Below are 14,622 nucleotides of genomic sequence, written 5' to 3' on the forward strand. Positions count from 1 at the left end.
CAGGAAACAACAACATAAGGAAAATAATAGAAAGAAATTAACAAAAAATAGTAAGGCACAACAGGCTGTGTTTCAGCTTCTGGAAGAAAATTTCCCATTGAAGGTTAATCTTCTGTGGAGTATGACGAAGTGAAAATATAAGCTCCCTTATTTCACATTGGTCCTAATTTTACTAACAACTTCCAGGCGCAGGCTGCTTGACATCTCCCTTTCTCTCCTCTATGTATTGTTCTGCTTGTCTTTAGCCTACCGCTTTACTTTGTGCTTCCCGTATCCCTTTTGTGCTACTGTCATTGTGGACTGCTGTCTAGTGTCATAAAGCTAACATTTTTTTCTGTGCTGTAATGAGATGATAAAATTAGAAAGAAGCAAGGACGATACTGTAAATAAGTCAATAATGAGTAACAGCTCCGTATTGCTAATATACACAACACTTTCTCAAAATGACTATGTAGGCAAATAAAGAACAACCTACAGTCTTTATTCTCACATTATCTGCAGTGAAGGACTAGGTTCTTTGTTTTCCCAATGTCTTATGAAGCCATATATGGTCTACCTTGTGTAAATGTCACATAGCTGGTACCACACATGATTCAGTAACACCCAAACTGGTCTATAACAGGTGCAATGATTTGAGTCCACTGATTATGTGCTTGGATGGTGAAGCGACGTTAAAACAGCTGTGCATTTCTAAGTGCTTTCTCTCAATAAGAGAAACTGGATGCATGAGACCTATTTTGTCACAGAGCAGTAACAAAGTTCAAAGACTGGAATGATCCACAAACCATACCTTAAGTGGCAGTGTAGACTATGCACACAATAAATATTGTTCAAAATGCATCTCACCGCTTATGCCCATGAAAGTGATTTTCATTTTTCAAAATCAAGTTCAAATTCTTTTTCCTGGAAGACTCTGCTAGACCCTCAACCTTTTTCTTTAATATAATTTTAAAACTATATTTCCCAAGACACTTATCTTTTTCTACTAAGTGCATTTAACATAGAGTACACTTTATTTTCCCTTGTTTGGATTATAAGCTCTTTGAAAGCATGACTGTATCTTACCTATTTTTATATCTCTTGTAGGACGAAGTACAGTGGTATATATAATACACGGTGATCAATAAGAATCTGTTTTACTTTGAAGTATTTTTTTTCAATTTTTAATGTATTCAATTAGCTTACTTAGGCACTGCCTGATGAGTTTTAAGATAGAATCACCAGAAGCTATGATGTAAAGTTACATTAAATATCACCCTGCAGCTGGCAGTCCCCTTATATGTGATTATTTTGAAGGGCAAGAATTGCACCTGCTATCCTTGAAAAACTTCATAACCAGCCTTTTGTTGATAGGTGATAGGATGAGACTGAATTCATTCAGGTGCATCAGTATTGAGAAAAAAGAATAAAGTTGGTTTGGGGATCTAGGTGAAGCCTGGCAAGGTAATTTCTAAGCCATTTAACATTTAACTCAGAGAAAAAAAAAAAAAAAAAAAAGCACTTCGTGCTAAGGGTGAAATAGAAGAAAAGTTAAGAAGACAAAATGACCAAACAGAATTCCATCTTATTATTGGGGACTGAGGATGGCCCATGATCTTGTTGTGAGAAAGAGATGGGTGAGGATTCAGAAAGACCATGGACTGAGTTTCAATGCCTTGGGTCAAATACTAACTCCAGGACCTCAGGAAAATCACCTAGTCTCTACCTGCCTCAAGTGTTTCATCTATAAATCAATAAGATTAGACTAGGCCAGCGATTCTTTATCAGTTAAAAACGGGATAACAGGCTGGGCATCGTGGCTCAAGCCTGTAATCCCAGCACTCTGGGAGGCTGAGGCGTAGAGGATTGCTTGAGCCCTGGGGTTCAAGACAAACCTGAGCAACACAGGGAGACCCTATCTCTACCAAAAATTAAAAAATTAGCTGGGCTTGGTGGCATGCGCCTGTAGTCACAGCTACTCAGGAAGCTGAGGTGGGAGGATGGCTTGATCTCAGGGGATCAAGGCTGCAGTGAGTCATGATCATTGCCAGCATACTCCAGCTTGGATAACAGACCAAGACGCTATCTCAAAACAAAACAAAACAACACAAAAACAAAGAAAGGGAAAACAGCCAGGAATATTTTCCCATAAACACACATGTACCTACACATTTAATTTGCATTCAAAGATGTCATGAATTATATCACCACTACCACTGTCTCTCCTTATTCCATTTACAAAATACCACATCAATAAGAAGTTAAAACAACCAAAAAAGAGAAGATTTATGAAAGCACACAAAATAAAATCATGGAATAAAAGTACACAGACGTGGCCAGGTGCGGTGGCTCACACCTGTAATCCCAGCACTTTGGGAGGCCGAGGTGGGTGGATAATGAGGTCAGGCATTGGAGACCACCCTGGCCAACATAGTGAAACCCCATCACTACTAAAAATACAAAAAAATTAGCCGGGCATGGTGGCGTGTGCCTGTAATCCCAGCCACTCGGGAGGCTGAGGCAGGAGAATCTCTTGAACCTGGGAGGCAGAGGTTCCAGTGAACCGAGATCACAGCACTGCACTCCAGCCCAGGTGACACTGTGAGACTCTGTCTCAAAAAAAAAAAAAAAAAAAAAAGAAAGAAAAAACACACAAACATGCACTTAAAAAAAAAATTTGTGTTTAAAGTTGGATATTTCAAAATCCAGATATTTACATTTCAATTTCATATTTTTAACAATTACACAGATATTTTCAAAACAAATTTAGGTACTGGTCAAATGTTAGCTCATTTCATTTCAATGGTAAAGAATTAAGTGATTTTTGGCACATCTAGGTAAATGAAAAACGTTATTCGTCAAGATCACTAATAAAGCAGCAAGTTTGGTGGATTTTCTCTAAGAGAGAAGTATTTCCATTGTTGTCCCCAATTCCAAAATTATGTGTGTGTATATATAATATCAATCATCTGAATTCATTGGTGTTCCCTGATTTGAATTTCATACAGAAATATAGAGTCTATTACTAGTAATTCCAAATAAGAATAAAACGTAATAATGATTACTCAGGATGCAGCTGACAGGCTGTGGATTAACATCTGTACTATTTCTCAATGTAGCCATGCCATATTTAAATAACAAAAAGATATTTTTTCTGTGTATTTTGTAACAAGAATTAATAATGATGCTTTGCATTCACTATAAATAATGCATTTCATCTAAAGTTTTTATTTTCTCATAGTTAACCAAGCTCACTGCCTGAAAATTAACATTAGCATAAAGGGAATAGTATTTCGGTTCTCATCGAAGGAAATCCACAGGCTTTTGTGCATGAGCTATTTGGGCTCACAAAGATGAAGGGAGAACTTTTAGAAAGTTTAGCTATCAAGGTATTAAAAAAACCCAGATATCCTAGCTTTTAAACCTTTGGACCAGGGTTAACAATGTTTTTGAGAAAAAAGAGTTGCTTTATTTCACCAAAACCTTGAGGTGCCTGGGTGAGACAAAGAGTCCTGAGAGAGGCGTTCTGAGATGAAACAGGGGGAGAGGCATCCCTAAGTTTGTTCTATCTCTGTGTGGTAGCCACAAAGTGACTTTCAAGTGTCTTGAAGGCACACACAAAAGACTGCATTTACCGTTTTCAAAGCCTAGAAGATAAAGTTCATCCTTTTTTTTTTTTTTTTTATCACAGTAAGTTGTTCTATGTAACCAGAAGAGTGGCTGTGATTTTCAGTCTAAAGAGGTAAAGAGCATCACAGCAAATGACAGAGGACAAGATTTAATAATACAATGTGCCTCAGAGTTAGACTGTAGACCACCTGCATTATTATCATGCCATGCTTGTTTTATCAAATCTCAGTCCAGACTGACTACACCAGAAGAATCTGGGGTCCATTAATCTGCCCTTTAACCTAGCTCTCTGGGTGATTCTTTTGCACACTGAAGTTTGAGAACTACTAACACAGATCCTTCTATTCCTAGCTCTCCATTTCATAAGAACAGAACATCAGCCAACACCGGTTTTAGACCCACTCCTAGACACATTTTTTGGGGGGCAAAGTCTAATCAACAAATCCTTGCTTGATAACATTTAGAGAGGTAATTTTAGCACACGCCTGCCTGGACTAATAGTTGAGAGGGAAGCATCCAGGAACAGAAAGTTATAAAACTGACTCACATGAATGTGTCAAGGCATAGGACTGACATATAAACTAACCCTTTCTTAGAACACTTGTAGTTGAACTCCAGAAGCTAATTGTGAGTCACCACCCTCCCCAACAAGCACTGCACTGAATTGACAAAGAGCAGGCATCCTTAGAGATCACAATAGTCCACTGACCTATAGTTATAGTTTGTCTTCATTTCTACACACAGCATTTACACTGTAACCACTACCATTTATTTATAAGTAATGAATGTCTTCTTATTTCAGTGACAGGATGTTGGGATTAATGTTTTTACACTTGGGTCCCCAAAAGGGTGAGAGTCGCCCCGGGGCCTCATCTGCCTTGGAGAAGTTAGGGGTATGGGCTCACATTATTAGAAGAGGGGAAGGCAATGATTTTCCACCCTTCTAGGAATTCCTAAAAATCATGTTAAGAGGAGGAATGAGGGAGTGAGCAGTAAGACTGCCAACAGCTCACCTACAGTCTTGTGGATTCCAGACCATTGATGTGACACACAGCTTGGGGGATCTAGTGCAGGTGCCAATACTGTTACATCATGATTTCATGATTTCCTGAGTTCGTTTCTCCTTGGTAACTAGGTACCTGCCAATCAGTCACTAGGCTAACTTCTATCAGACTACCAGTGTTATGTAAAGTTCCATACCACAGTAATTATCTTGAATTAGGATGCATAAACTCATCTTCATAAAGGGAAGGGAGAAGACTAGGCTGAAAAAATCTGCTTTCATGTTTCAACAAGGAGTGGGAAATCTTTGGATTATCAGAAAAAAACACAGATTTCATGACCAGAAACAAGTGTCCCAGAAGTAAAACATAGTGTCTGGGCTAATATGAAATTTTTGGATTACTGAAAGAGAGGCACAGAATCATAGAATTTTCTATTAGAAAATATAATTTAATATTATTTTCCTAGGTTACAGAATAAAAATGACCACATCTGTAATGGAAACAAAATATTTTTTGACTTAAAAAAAAAAAACAAAAAAACAACCCTCTAAGAAAAAGAGTAATAAAGCACCTCTCCGCGGCCAGGTGTCACTTAATTTATTTGCTGTATTGGAACATCAATGATCTCTATTTTTTTTCTTTTAATTAATTTGACCCACTTCCACATTTTCCTGAACTTCTCTCCCAGGCAAGCAGGATACTACTCAGGCTGCTGGAAGCCAGGCTGGGCAAGAGAATCTGAATGGATGGGGCTGGGCTGAGGTTTTCTGGGGCTGAGCAGAGAAAAATAAGCCTGAATCTCAGGTGATGGTTAACTCAAGGAAGTGAGGCAGATGCCCAAATATCAAGCCCACAGGAGCAAGTACAGAACAAAATCTGGATTCCAAGGGAAAGGTCAAAAAAAGATAACACACATAAAGCAGGAAGCTAGAGGGTGGGTGGAGCTAGGAAAATTCCACTGATGCTAAATGTAGTTTTTTGGTTTTGATTTTTATTTTTACAGGGCATCTGTGAACAATCCTAGGAGCTGGACCAAGTCAGGCAGTAGATCTAATCTCAAAATAAACATTTCATAGAAAGCCACTTAGTAAAAAAGGTAAGTCAAACTATACCTAAAATAATTATTTCTCAAAGTGTGTCAAGAAACCTCCTGGCTGAAACAGGTGAGCATCCCTAATCCAAAAATCCAAAATCTGAAATGTTCCAAAATCCAAAACTTTTTGAGTGCCAAAGTGAGATAGTGACACCTGTGCTTGATGGTTCAAAGTATAAACTTTGTTTCATGCACAAAATTTTTTAAAATATTGTATAAATCACCTTCAGGCTATATGTATAAGGTATATATGAAACATTAATGATTTTCATGTTTAGACTTGGGTGTCATCCCGAGGATATCTCATTATATATATGCAAATATTCCAAAATCCACCGCCACCCCCCCGAAAATCCAAAGTCTGAAACACCTCCGGTCTCAAGCATTTTAAATAAGGGATACTCAACCTCTATCACCTTAGCTAAGGGTGCTTGTTAACAGGTAGATTCTTGAGTCCCTCCCAGACCTACTGGATTCTAATTATCAGGACTCAGGAAATAGCATTTGAGCAAGCGTCTCTTGATCTTTATGCATTCTAAAGTTTATTTTATTTTATTTTATTTTTTGAGATGGGGTCTCCCTCTGTCACTCAGGCTGGAAGTACAGTGGTTTGATCTCTGCTCACTGCAACCTCCGCCTCCCAGGTTCAAGCAATTATCCTGCCTCAGCCTTCTTAGTAGCTGATATTACAGACGCGTGCCACCAAACCTGGCTAATTTTTTTTGTTTTTAGTAGAGACGGGGTTTCAGCATGTTGGTCAGGCTGGTCTTGAACTCCTGACCTTGTGATCCACCCGCCTTCGCTTCCCAAAGTGCCCGGATTACAGGCGTGAGCCACTGCTCCTGGCCTATGCATTCTAAAGTTTTAAAACTAGTTATGAATTGAGCACAGACAACTTTCATTTTTCTTTTGTTTTGTTTTGTTTTTTTTTTTGAGATGGAGTCTCACTCTGTTGCCCAGGCTGGAGAGCAGTGGCACGATCTCGGCTCACTGCAACCTCCACCTCCCAGGTTCGAGCGATTCTCCTGCTTAGCCTCCCGAGTAGCTGGAAATGCAGGCGCCTGCCACCACGCCCGGCTAATTTTTTGTTAATTTTTTGTTAGCCAGGATGGTCTCAATCTCCTGACCTCGTGATCCGCCCGCCTTGGCCTCCCAAAGTGCTAGGATGACAGGCGTGAGCCACTGCGCCCGGCCACTTTCATTTCTAAACAGGTTAGGATCCCAGTGAAGAAAAACAACCCTGCGGAGTTTTGTTCTATGTGCTAGATCACTCTGTGGCTACTCCGTGGGATGAAGGCCACATTTCACCAGCATGACCCTTAGAACAGCACCCTTTTCTTTTGCTGGAAATATTTCCATCTGTTGCAAATTCAACTGACTCTGTTGGGAAAGAACAAAAATGCAATATTATGATTTCATCTTAGAAAACTAAAAATTCCAGGTTCAAGTCTACTTGTCATTGCTGTGGTGTTCCCACGTGTTGCACCTGAGAGTTGTTTAAGCCCTTAATCCTAATGGCAGGTATGAAGTGCTGCCATAACAGCCAAGAACCCAGCACTGTGATATACAGTCAATCTTCCTACGACATCAAATGGGCTGTTTGATTAAACACCTGGTCTTGGGTAGAAACACTTCAATAGCAACAATTTTCATTTGGGAAGTAAACTCTAGGATACCTAATGGGGAACACAAGGGCTTGAATATAAGCTTAGAATACCAGCCAGGGAAGACTGCATGGGTTTAGATATGAGTTGTATCTGGGTCACATCTGGAGGGTAGGTAGATGTTTGCATTATGCATGCACAGAAGTATCCTGGTGCAAACCAGAGTGGCTTTGCCCATATCCTGCAGAGCCCTTGACCAATCAAGAGAGTAAATGCTCCATGTGTGTAATCAGTGGGAACGTGTTCCTTTATCAGATTGCAGAACAAAGTCACCAGGGAAAAGGAAGGGGAAGTTCTTCTGCTAAGCTGGGTTGTTGGGTGTGCTCTCAGTGTCCTGCTCATATTTCACTTTCTCCCTTACCACTCACACCAACAGGGAACCCAATGGGAAGAACCATTACTCCTTCCACCACCAGCACGTTCCAAGAAGGGCACACATAGGGCACACTGTGTCCTGCTGGCTGTGAACCTTCTTCTCCGGGCTTCCTAATGATTATGGAAATGCATTTTGGCTAAAAAACTGTAAGATCAGCAGCATCTCTATGGATCTAAATTACTCATAAAACGTATGGGCAATAACCTAAGGAAATTCACAAACAAATGAAATACTGTAACAGTGATTTTCCTAAGTGCAAGAATTCCTTTAAAATTCAATCACTGATTGTAGAAATGATGATTGGACAGCTGTCACACTATCATTACTAATACAATTTAGTGTTGTTAGTATTTATAAGACAGACAGCAAGACATGTTCAAAGGCCTTACCCAATTGCCTACTTGAAAAACTAGCCAACACACAGCATTTCTATTGAATAAGTATTCTATTTGGTTGTTCAGCTGAATAGAGCAGAGACAAAGCAAATATTAGAGACAGACATGCCTGCTTAAAGGATAAACATTTCTTTCATTTGTCATTGCTTCCGCCTTCCTTCTTTTAACCCTTCAAATGAGCATTTTAAACAGCAAGAAACAGAGAAGTCTACCGACAGCTCGTGTATGTCTGAAGGCACAAAGTGAAAAAAAACCAAATGAGAAGTGAACTCTTCCCAGACTATTTCTTTGTTCTCTTATTAACAAAATAATGCTGCCGCCATCATGCATTTGTGTCACACATAATGAGGCCCTAATCGTTTGTAATGCCAGATCTTAGAAACAGTGGTAGGACAGGGAAGTGCTGGGAGATAAAAAAGGTCTCTCCTTGGAGAAAAATTCTGCATTGCTTGAGGATTTGTAGGAGTGGAAAAGAACAGCAGTGGGGCTGTATCAACGTATCCTACTCTGACCCTGATCTTAAACCTTGACACATTCCAGGAACAATGGATTAATGACTCTTTTAAAAATAAGTAATTGGGTGATATTGACGTCAAGCCCTAGTTATGACAAGAAAGAAGCATTTCCAACAAATGCAAATACTTTGTAACTCATTTGGAGGCAGAAACTGACCTGAACTGATGGGAGACTATTTATAGACTCAATGTGAATATTCATATGCTTTGCTGCAGAATTAGAAATGTGTTTGATTATGCAGTGCTGACCCAGACTCAGCTGGGGATGCTATTATGTAACACTGGGCATGTTTTGTGGGCTATATTTCTCTTCTAAAATTACAAACATTTTAAATTCTCAAACATTTCTGACCCAGATGGCTTCTGATCAGAGTTTCTGGGCCTAGATTGGATTCAAATTCCAATATGACATGGAGGCGACATAACCGTGTGCAAAGCAGACATTGTCCTGCCCTCATGAAATGTTTACTCTAGAGAGGACTAATAATAGTTATAGCCAATTTTATCTTTTTAATTAATAGACTTTATTTTTTCAGAGCAGTTTGAGGTTTACAGAAAAATTGAGCAGAGTACAGAGAGTTTGCCTACACTCCTTCTCCACACAGTTTCCCATATTGTTAACATCCTGCATTCCTGTGCTATATTTGTTACAATCGATGAGCCAATATGAATGCATTCATATTAACTAAAGCCCACAGTTTACATTAGGGTTCATAATGTATTGCACATGCTGTGGTCCTGGCAAATGTATTATGACATGTATCCACCATTACAATGTCACATAGAATAGTATACTACCCTAACAATCTAATGCTCCACTGCAGCAAACTTTCTGATTTATATTTAGATGCATTACTATCTACTCATGAGAATAAAAGTAGAGAAACATACCTGTATAACATTGATTGGCTTTAGCTAGAGAAATCTAAATGAGATATCAGAGTCACTAATTCACTCAATAGTGCTTCCCTAGTGGCATAACTATGTAGTGGACATCTGTGATTTTTGCCTCAGTGTCCACTGCTCCTTATTAGGTAAGAGCATTCTACGCTTTCTTTGGTGAACCAACCCTCCTACTCTTTCAACTCAAGTGGTTTGGATAGACTAAAATCCTCTGCACAGGTCAGGAGTAGCAGATAACACTGCTTAGCATTTATAAGTTATTAATACTTATTTATACATTATCAATTGGCCTGACCAATTAATATTCCATTTTCTTGGCTAAATTGGTTCCCATGCATGGTGGTGACCAAAGCCTGGATAATGAGACTCCATTGCAGGACTTTTCATAAAACTACAAGGAAAAAACCCTTTTGTAGTCTAGAATTGCTTACAGAAGGAAGCCTGGAGCTTCCAAAGACTCCCACATAGAGAGAGAGAACCTAAAAAGAGAATGAAGCCAAAACAGAAAAGAGCAAAATTAAAGGATAGGGACAGACTGAGTTCTGATGGCATTGTTTCAGCTCGGAACAAGTTCTGTTCCAAGCAAGCTTTATCCCTAAGATTCTCAGATATGAGAGCTAACAGTTGCCTTCATTTAAGCAAATTTGAGTTGCAGTTGTTATCAGCTGCAGCTAAGAAACTCCTGATCAACACTGTATTCATAGAAAGATACACATCAATTTATTCAGTGAGTTATTTCTTCATGTCATGGTCTTTGTTCTATTCTTCTTATTTCTTTTTTGACACTTCTCCAAATGTACTTGTGTGTGTGTGAATACATACAAGTAAGACTGGTCTTCAGCAATGTGGCAGGCAAAAGCCTTCTCTCTGTGGACTTACTGTTCATTTTTGTGCCTGTACTTCAACCTGAGCACCATGGGATCAACTACTCCCTAAAAATCTGCTTCCTTGAACTGTGCGCCTTCTGGTATTTCTGGATGCATATGGAAAACTCCATCATGTGTCTTGTCCATGCCCTTCCCCACCACAGGACAGTTTCTTGTTGGAAAAAAAATATATATAACCACAATCTAAGCCATTCTGGAGACTGTTAGCTTCAAGCTGGAATTCATACACTTTAATGGTGGCCTTTTGAGAAGATCGTTAACCAAAAGCAGTGCTAATGCCTTCAATATGCTTTTGTGTATTCTTTGTATGCATAAAGAATCTCCCAGACAGCCAGTTAAAAATGAAGACTATAGGCCTCTGTGGCCTTTCCCAAACTTTCTGATTACATAGATTTGGGGATGGGGTGCAGGCATATGCATTAGAATGTTGCACCTTGGGTTACAGATGCAGGTGATCTACAATCATGAGCCACTATTTAAGGAGGACAGAGAAGGGTAATTTCAGCAACCACATCAGGCTGTTTTAAGCACCAGGTGGCTGCCAGAGCTGATAACCAAGGAAAAAAGAGCACTTGCATGGCTCTCAAATCAAATACTGGAAATGCCTCTCTTTTATGCTCTGAATGAACAGTGTCTCCCATTATCCATGCTCACAAGGATATATTTTTCTGTTTAATAGGAGGTATAAATGATCTAGAAGATCTGCTTTGGCTTCTGACGCTTTAGTTGTCATGATTGAGAGTACTATAATCCAGAGTTGTCCAACGTTTTGTGGGACTGGGAGAAACAACCGTTTCTTTCCCCAGCTATCTCTCCAACCCTCCCAAGAGCCAAACCATCTTCCTTCTCGACTAAACAAAAGTACGACCAAAGTATAGAGGTTGCCTTTTCTACATTCAGTCATAATTTCACAGTTTCCTGGAGACCATCTGTTTTAAGCCCTTCTGGGGTGAACTGCTGGTGTTTTTAACTCCCCAGTGACACCCTCCGTTCCCCACTGCCTTCCCTGATATTAAATTGCCCAATCACAGAATGCCTGCAGGCAGTACTTTCATGTTATACGCACCGCAGCTCCTCAACTAATATTCATGAACCTTTGCACCTGTCTCTTTGGCAGCTAAAGTACCCTACTTCTGTCTTTCTCTAAATGTTTCAGGTTTGTAATTTGGCACATAGTGAATGCGTCAATATATATACTAGGAAGCGTGAAAGGGAGTAATCTGAAAGCTACTCAAGCAAAACTTTGAGAACATATTTCCAACAGGTCCACTAAATTTGCGTTTGGTATGCTTCTCTTTCTGGTGTGAAACTATTTTAATTATTTTTCACGTTGTTTCTTAGGAGACAGGGCTATCATGATGTCTACAGTGAAGTTGGGAATGAGAACACAATGTAGATAAAGTTTATGGCAGGTAAGGGGCTCCAGATACGGTTCTTCCTGGTGGGACATTGGTATTTTAATTGAAAGTTTGTCAGGAAATCCAAACCAGACGTATGTTCTACATTACCCACTGACTGAAACTAGAAAGTCCTGTCAGAGAAGGATAAACAAAGCCATAATCATTCAACTTGGGCAGAGATTTGCTCAGCTTTGAAAAAAGAGTATTTACAAAACCACAAATCAACTCTGACTCTCCCTTCCTCAAAAGATAACCCCTATGTATCCTATTTAGAGCCATGTAAAATAATGACAATAATAACCATCATTTACTGAGTGCATAATAAGGTTAGGCTCTCTACAAAGTAAAAATGGTTATTGGGGGCTGGGTCATATAACCCACAGACAAGAGCTATGCTCTTCCTCATTTAATGATGGAAAAGAGAGGCCTGGAGACAGGTCACCGTTATAAGAGGTTGCAGAACAGGGACTGAACTTGGTTTCTTCTAAGATCAGAGCCAAGTACTTAATGGCATTATGATATACTATGGCAACTGCTCTCTATGCATTACCAGCACAAAGTAACACATGAGATTCTAGTATGCTGCGCGCTATGGTTTGAATGTGTGTGTCCCCTTCAAAATTTATGTTGAAACTTAATCCTCAACGCAATAGTATTAAGAGGTAAGGCCCTTAGGAGAGTGATAAGGTCATGAGGACTCCCTCCTTATGAATGGGATTAAGGCCTTCATAAAATAGGCTTCAATCAGCATTCAACCCTCTTGCCTTTTTATCTCTTCCACCATGTGAAGATACAGCCTTCATCCTCTCTGGAAGACGCAATAACATGGTGCCACCTTGGAAGCACAGAGCAGCCCTCACCAGACACCAAACCTGCCGGTACTTTGATTTTAGACTCCCCAGTCTCCAGAATAGTGAGAAATAAATTTCTGTTCTTTATGCATAATATAGTCTCAGGTATTTTGTGACAGCAGCACAAATGGACTAAGACTGTGAGTAAAAGTGGCATATTAAATGTGAGTGAGTTCAGATTTTTATCAAACCCCACTTTTTGAGGTGAGGAAACAAAGGTTTGCAAAGATTAGGTGGTGTATCCAAAGTCACACAGATACGCAGTGATGGAGCTCTCACCAGAATCTTGATTTTCCAATTAAAAATGAAATGTTTTTCATAGTACCTGAAGTTTCCTCCCATTTATTGTTTGGATAACAGTAAAATTGGTCCACTTTTACCTAGAAATATAGTGGGAAAGAATGATGGAATCATCCCTTAGGAAGAAAGATAATCTATTTTGTCAATATTTATGTCTTGAAACTTTGGTTTAGAAGGAAACAAGTGAAAGTCCATTTCCTTTCAATAGAGAGCAGAATGGATAAACGTGATTCATCATATGCCACACTTGTTACCAATTCTTTCAAATTACAAAGTTGTTCTTTTTTGGAATTAGCAGCATATTGATGTACAGAAGGGATATTCTGTCCTAAAGTATCCTCTATAGAAAACATTATAAAAGAGGGGATTTATAACCTTTCAAAACGACAAGCATAAAATCTGCATCAATTATTGGGCATTCTGCCTTTTCTATGTCATTCTGTCATAAGGTAAAGTGGCATGCACACTGATTTGGGCAAACTCAAAGCAAAAACCCTTTCTGTGAAAGGATAAATGGCAGCAGAAAAAATGTCATTGACTTGAATTCACAGGCTTATCAAAAGAGACGAAAAAAACGTTTTCTTAGCTTTCTTAAGATGAGGTAAAAAGCATGTCCATTGAGTTGTTGGGTCTTTTGAATAAGTCATCCACCTGTCCTCTTCATTTCGCTATCAAACGATCCTCAAATCCCTTCCCATACACCTCTAGCCACAGAGAAGGTGGATGACTGTGACCTTCTCTACCTTTATTGCAAAAGCATCTGCTTGCTTGAGAAACATGCCAACTAAGTAAGAAGTAACTGACAGGGGATAATGGATTAACATCTTTCATTCATTCAACAAGTGTTTACTGAGTACCCACTATGTACTACACTATTCACACTGAGGATAGACAGAGAGAAGTAAACACACTGTCCAAGGAGCTCACATTCTAGGCTGTGGGAGGCAGATTAAGTAATTTATATAGCTTGTTGAAAGGTCATTCGTATTGTAAAGTTAAGTATATCAAGAAAGGGAATAGAGAATCTAGGAAGAACATTGCAATTTTAAATAGTGTCTTAGTCTGTTCAGGTTGCTTTAACAAAATAACATAAACTGGGTAACTTCATAACAACAGAAATTTATTGCTTACAGTTCTGGAGGCTGAGATGTCCAAGCATGAGATGCTGGCAGATTTGGCATCTGGTGAAGCCCACTTTCTGGTTCATAGAGGGCACCTATTTGCTGTGTCCTCACACAGTAAAGGGGAAAGGCAGTTCTCTGGGGCTTCTCTTACATGGGCGCTAATCTCATTCATGGGGGCTCTGCCCTCATGACTTAATCCCTTCCCAAAGGCCCAACCTTGGGGGTTAGGATTTCAACATATGAACTTAATGGGGACAAAACTTTCAGACCATAGCAAATAGAGTTGACAGTGAAGTCCTTTCTGAGAAAAGGATATTTGATCCAAGACTTGAGGGAGTTGAGTAGGCAAACCCTGAGGCTATCTCACTGATAAGCACTACAGGCAAAAACAGCAGTAACTGACAGAGCCCTGTAGCAGTAAGAGGGTGCTTAGCGTGTTTGCAACAAAAATTCTCTCTCTCACACACACACATACACTCACACTCACACATGCACACAGCA

General features: G+C 39.5%; 1 protein-coding gene across 3 annotated transcripts in view; it reads right to left on the reverse strand.

The window, feature by feature from the left end:
* The window catches only part of LOC129033762 (contactin-4), a 988,873-nt gene that overhangs the window by 332,538 nt on the left and 641,713 nt on the right, over positions 1 to 14,622 (reverse strand). The window lies entirely within an intron of this gene.

Source organism: Pongo pygmaeus, chromosome 2, assembly GCF_028885625.2.
Source record: "Pongo pygmaeus isolate AG05252 chromosome 2, NHGRI_mPonPyg2-v2.0_pri, whole genome shotgun sequence".
Lineage (NCBI taxonomy): Eukaryota > Metazoa > Chordata > Mammalia > Primates > Hominidae > Pongo > Pongo pygmaeus.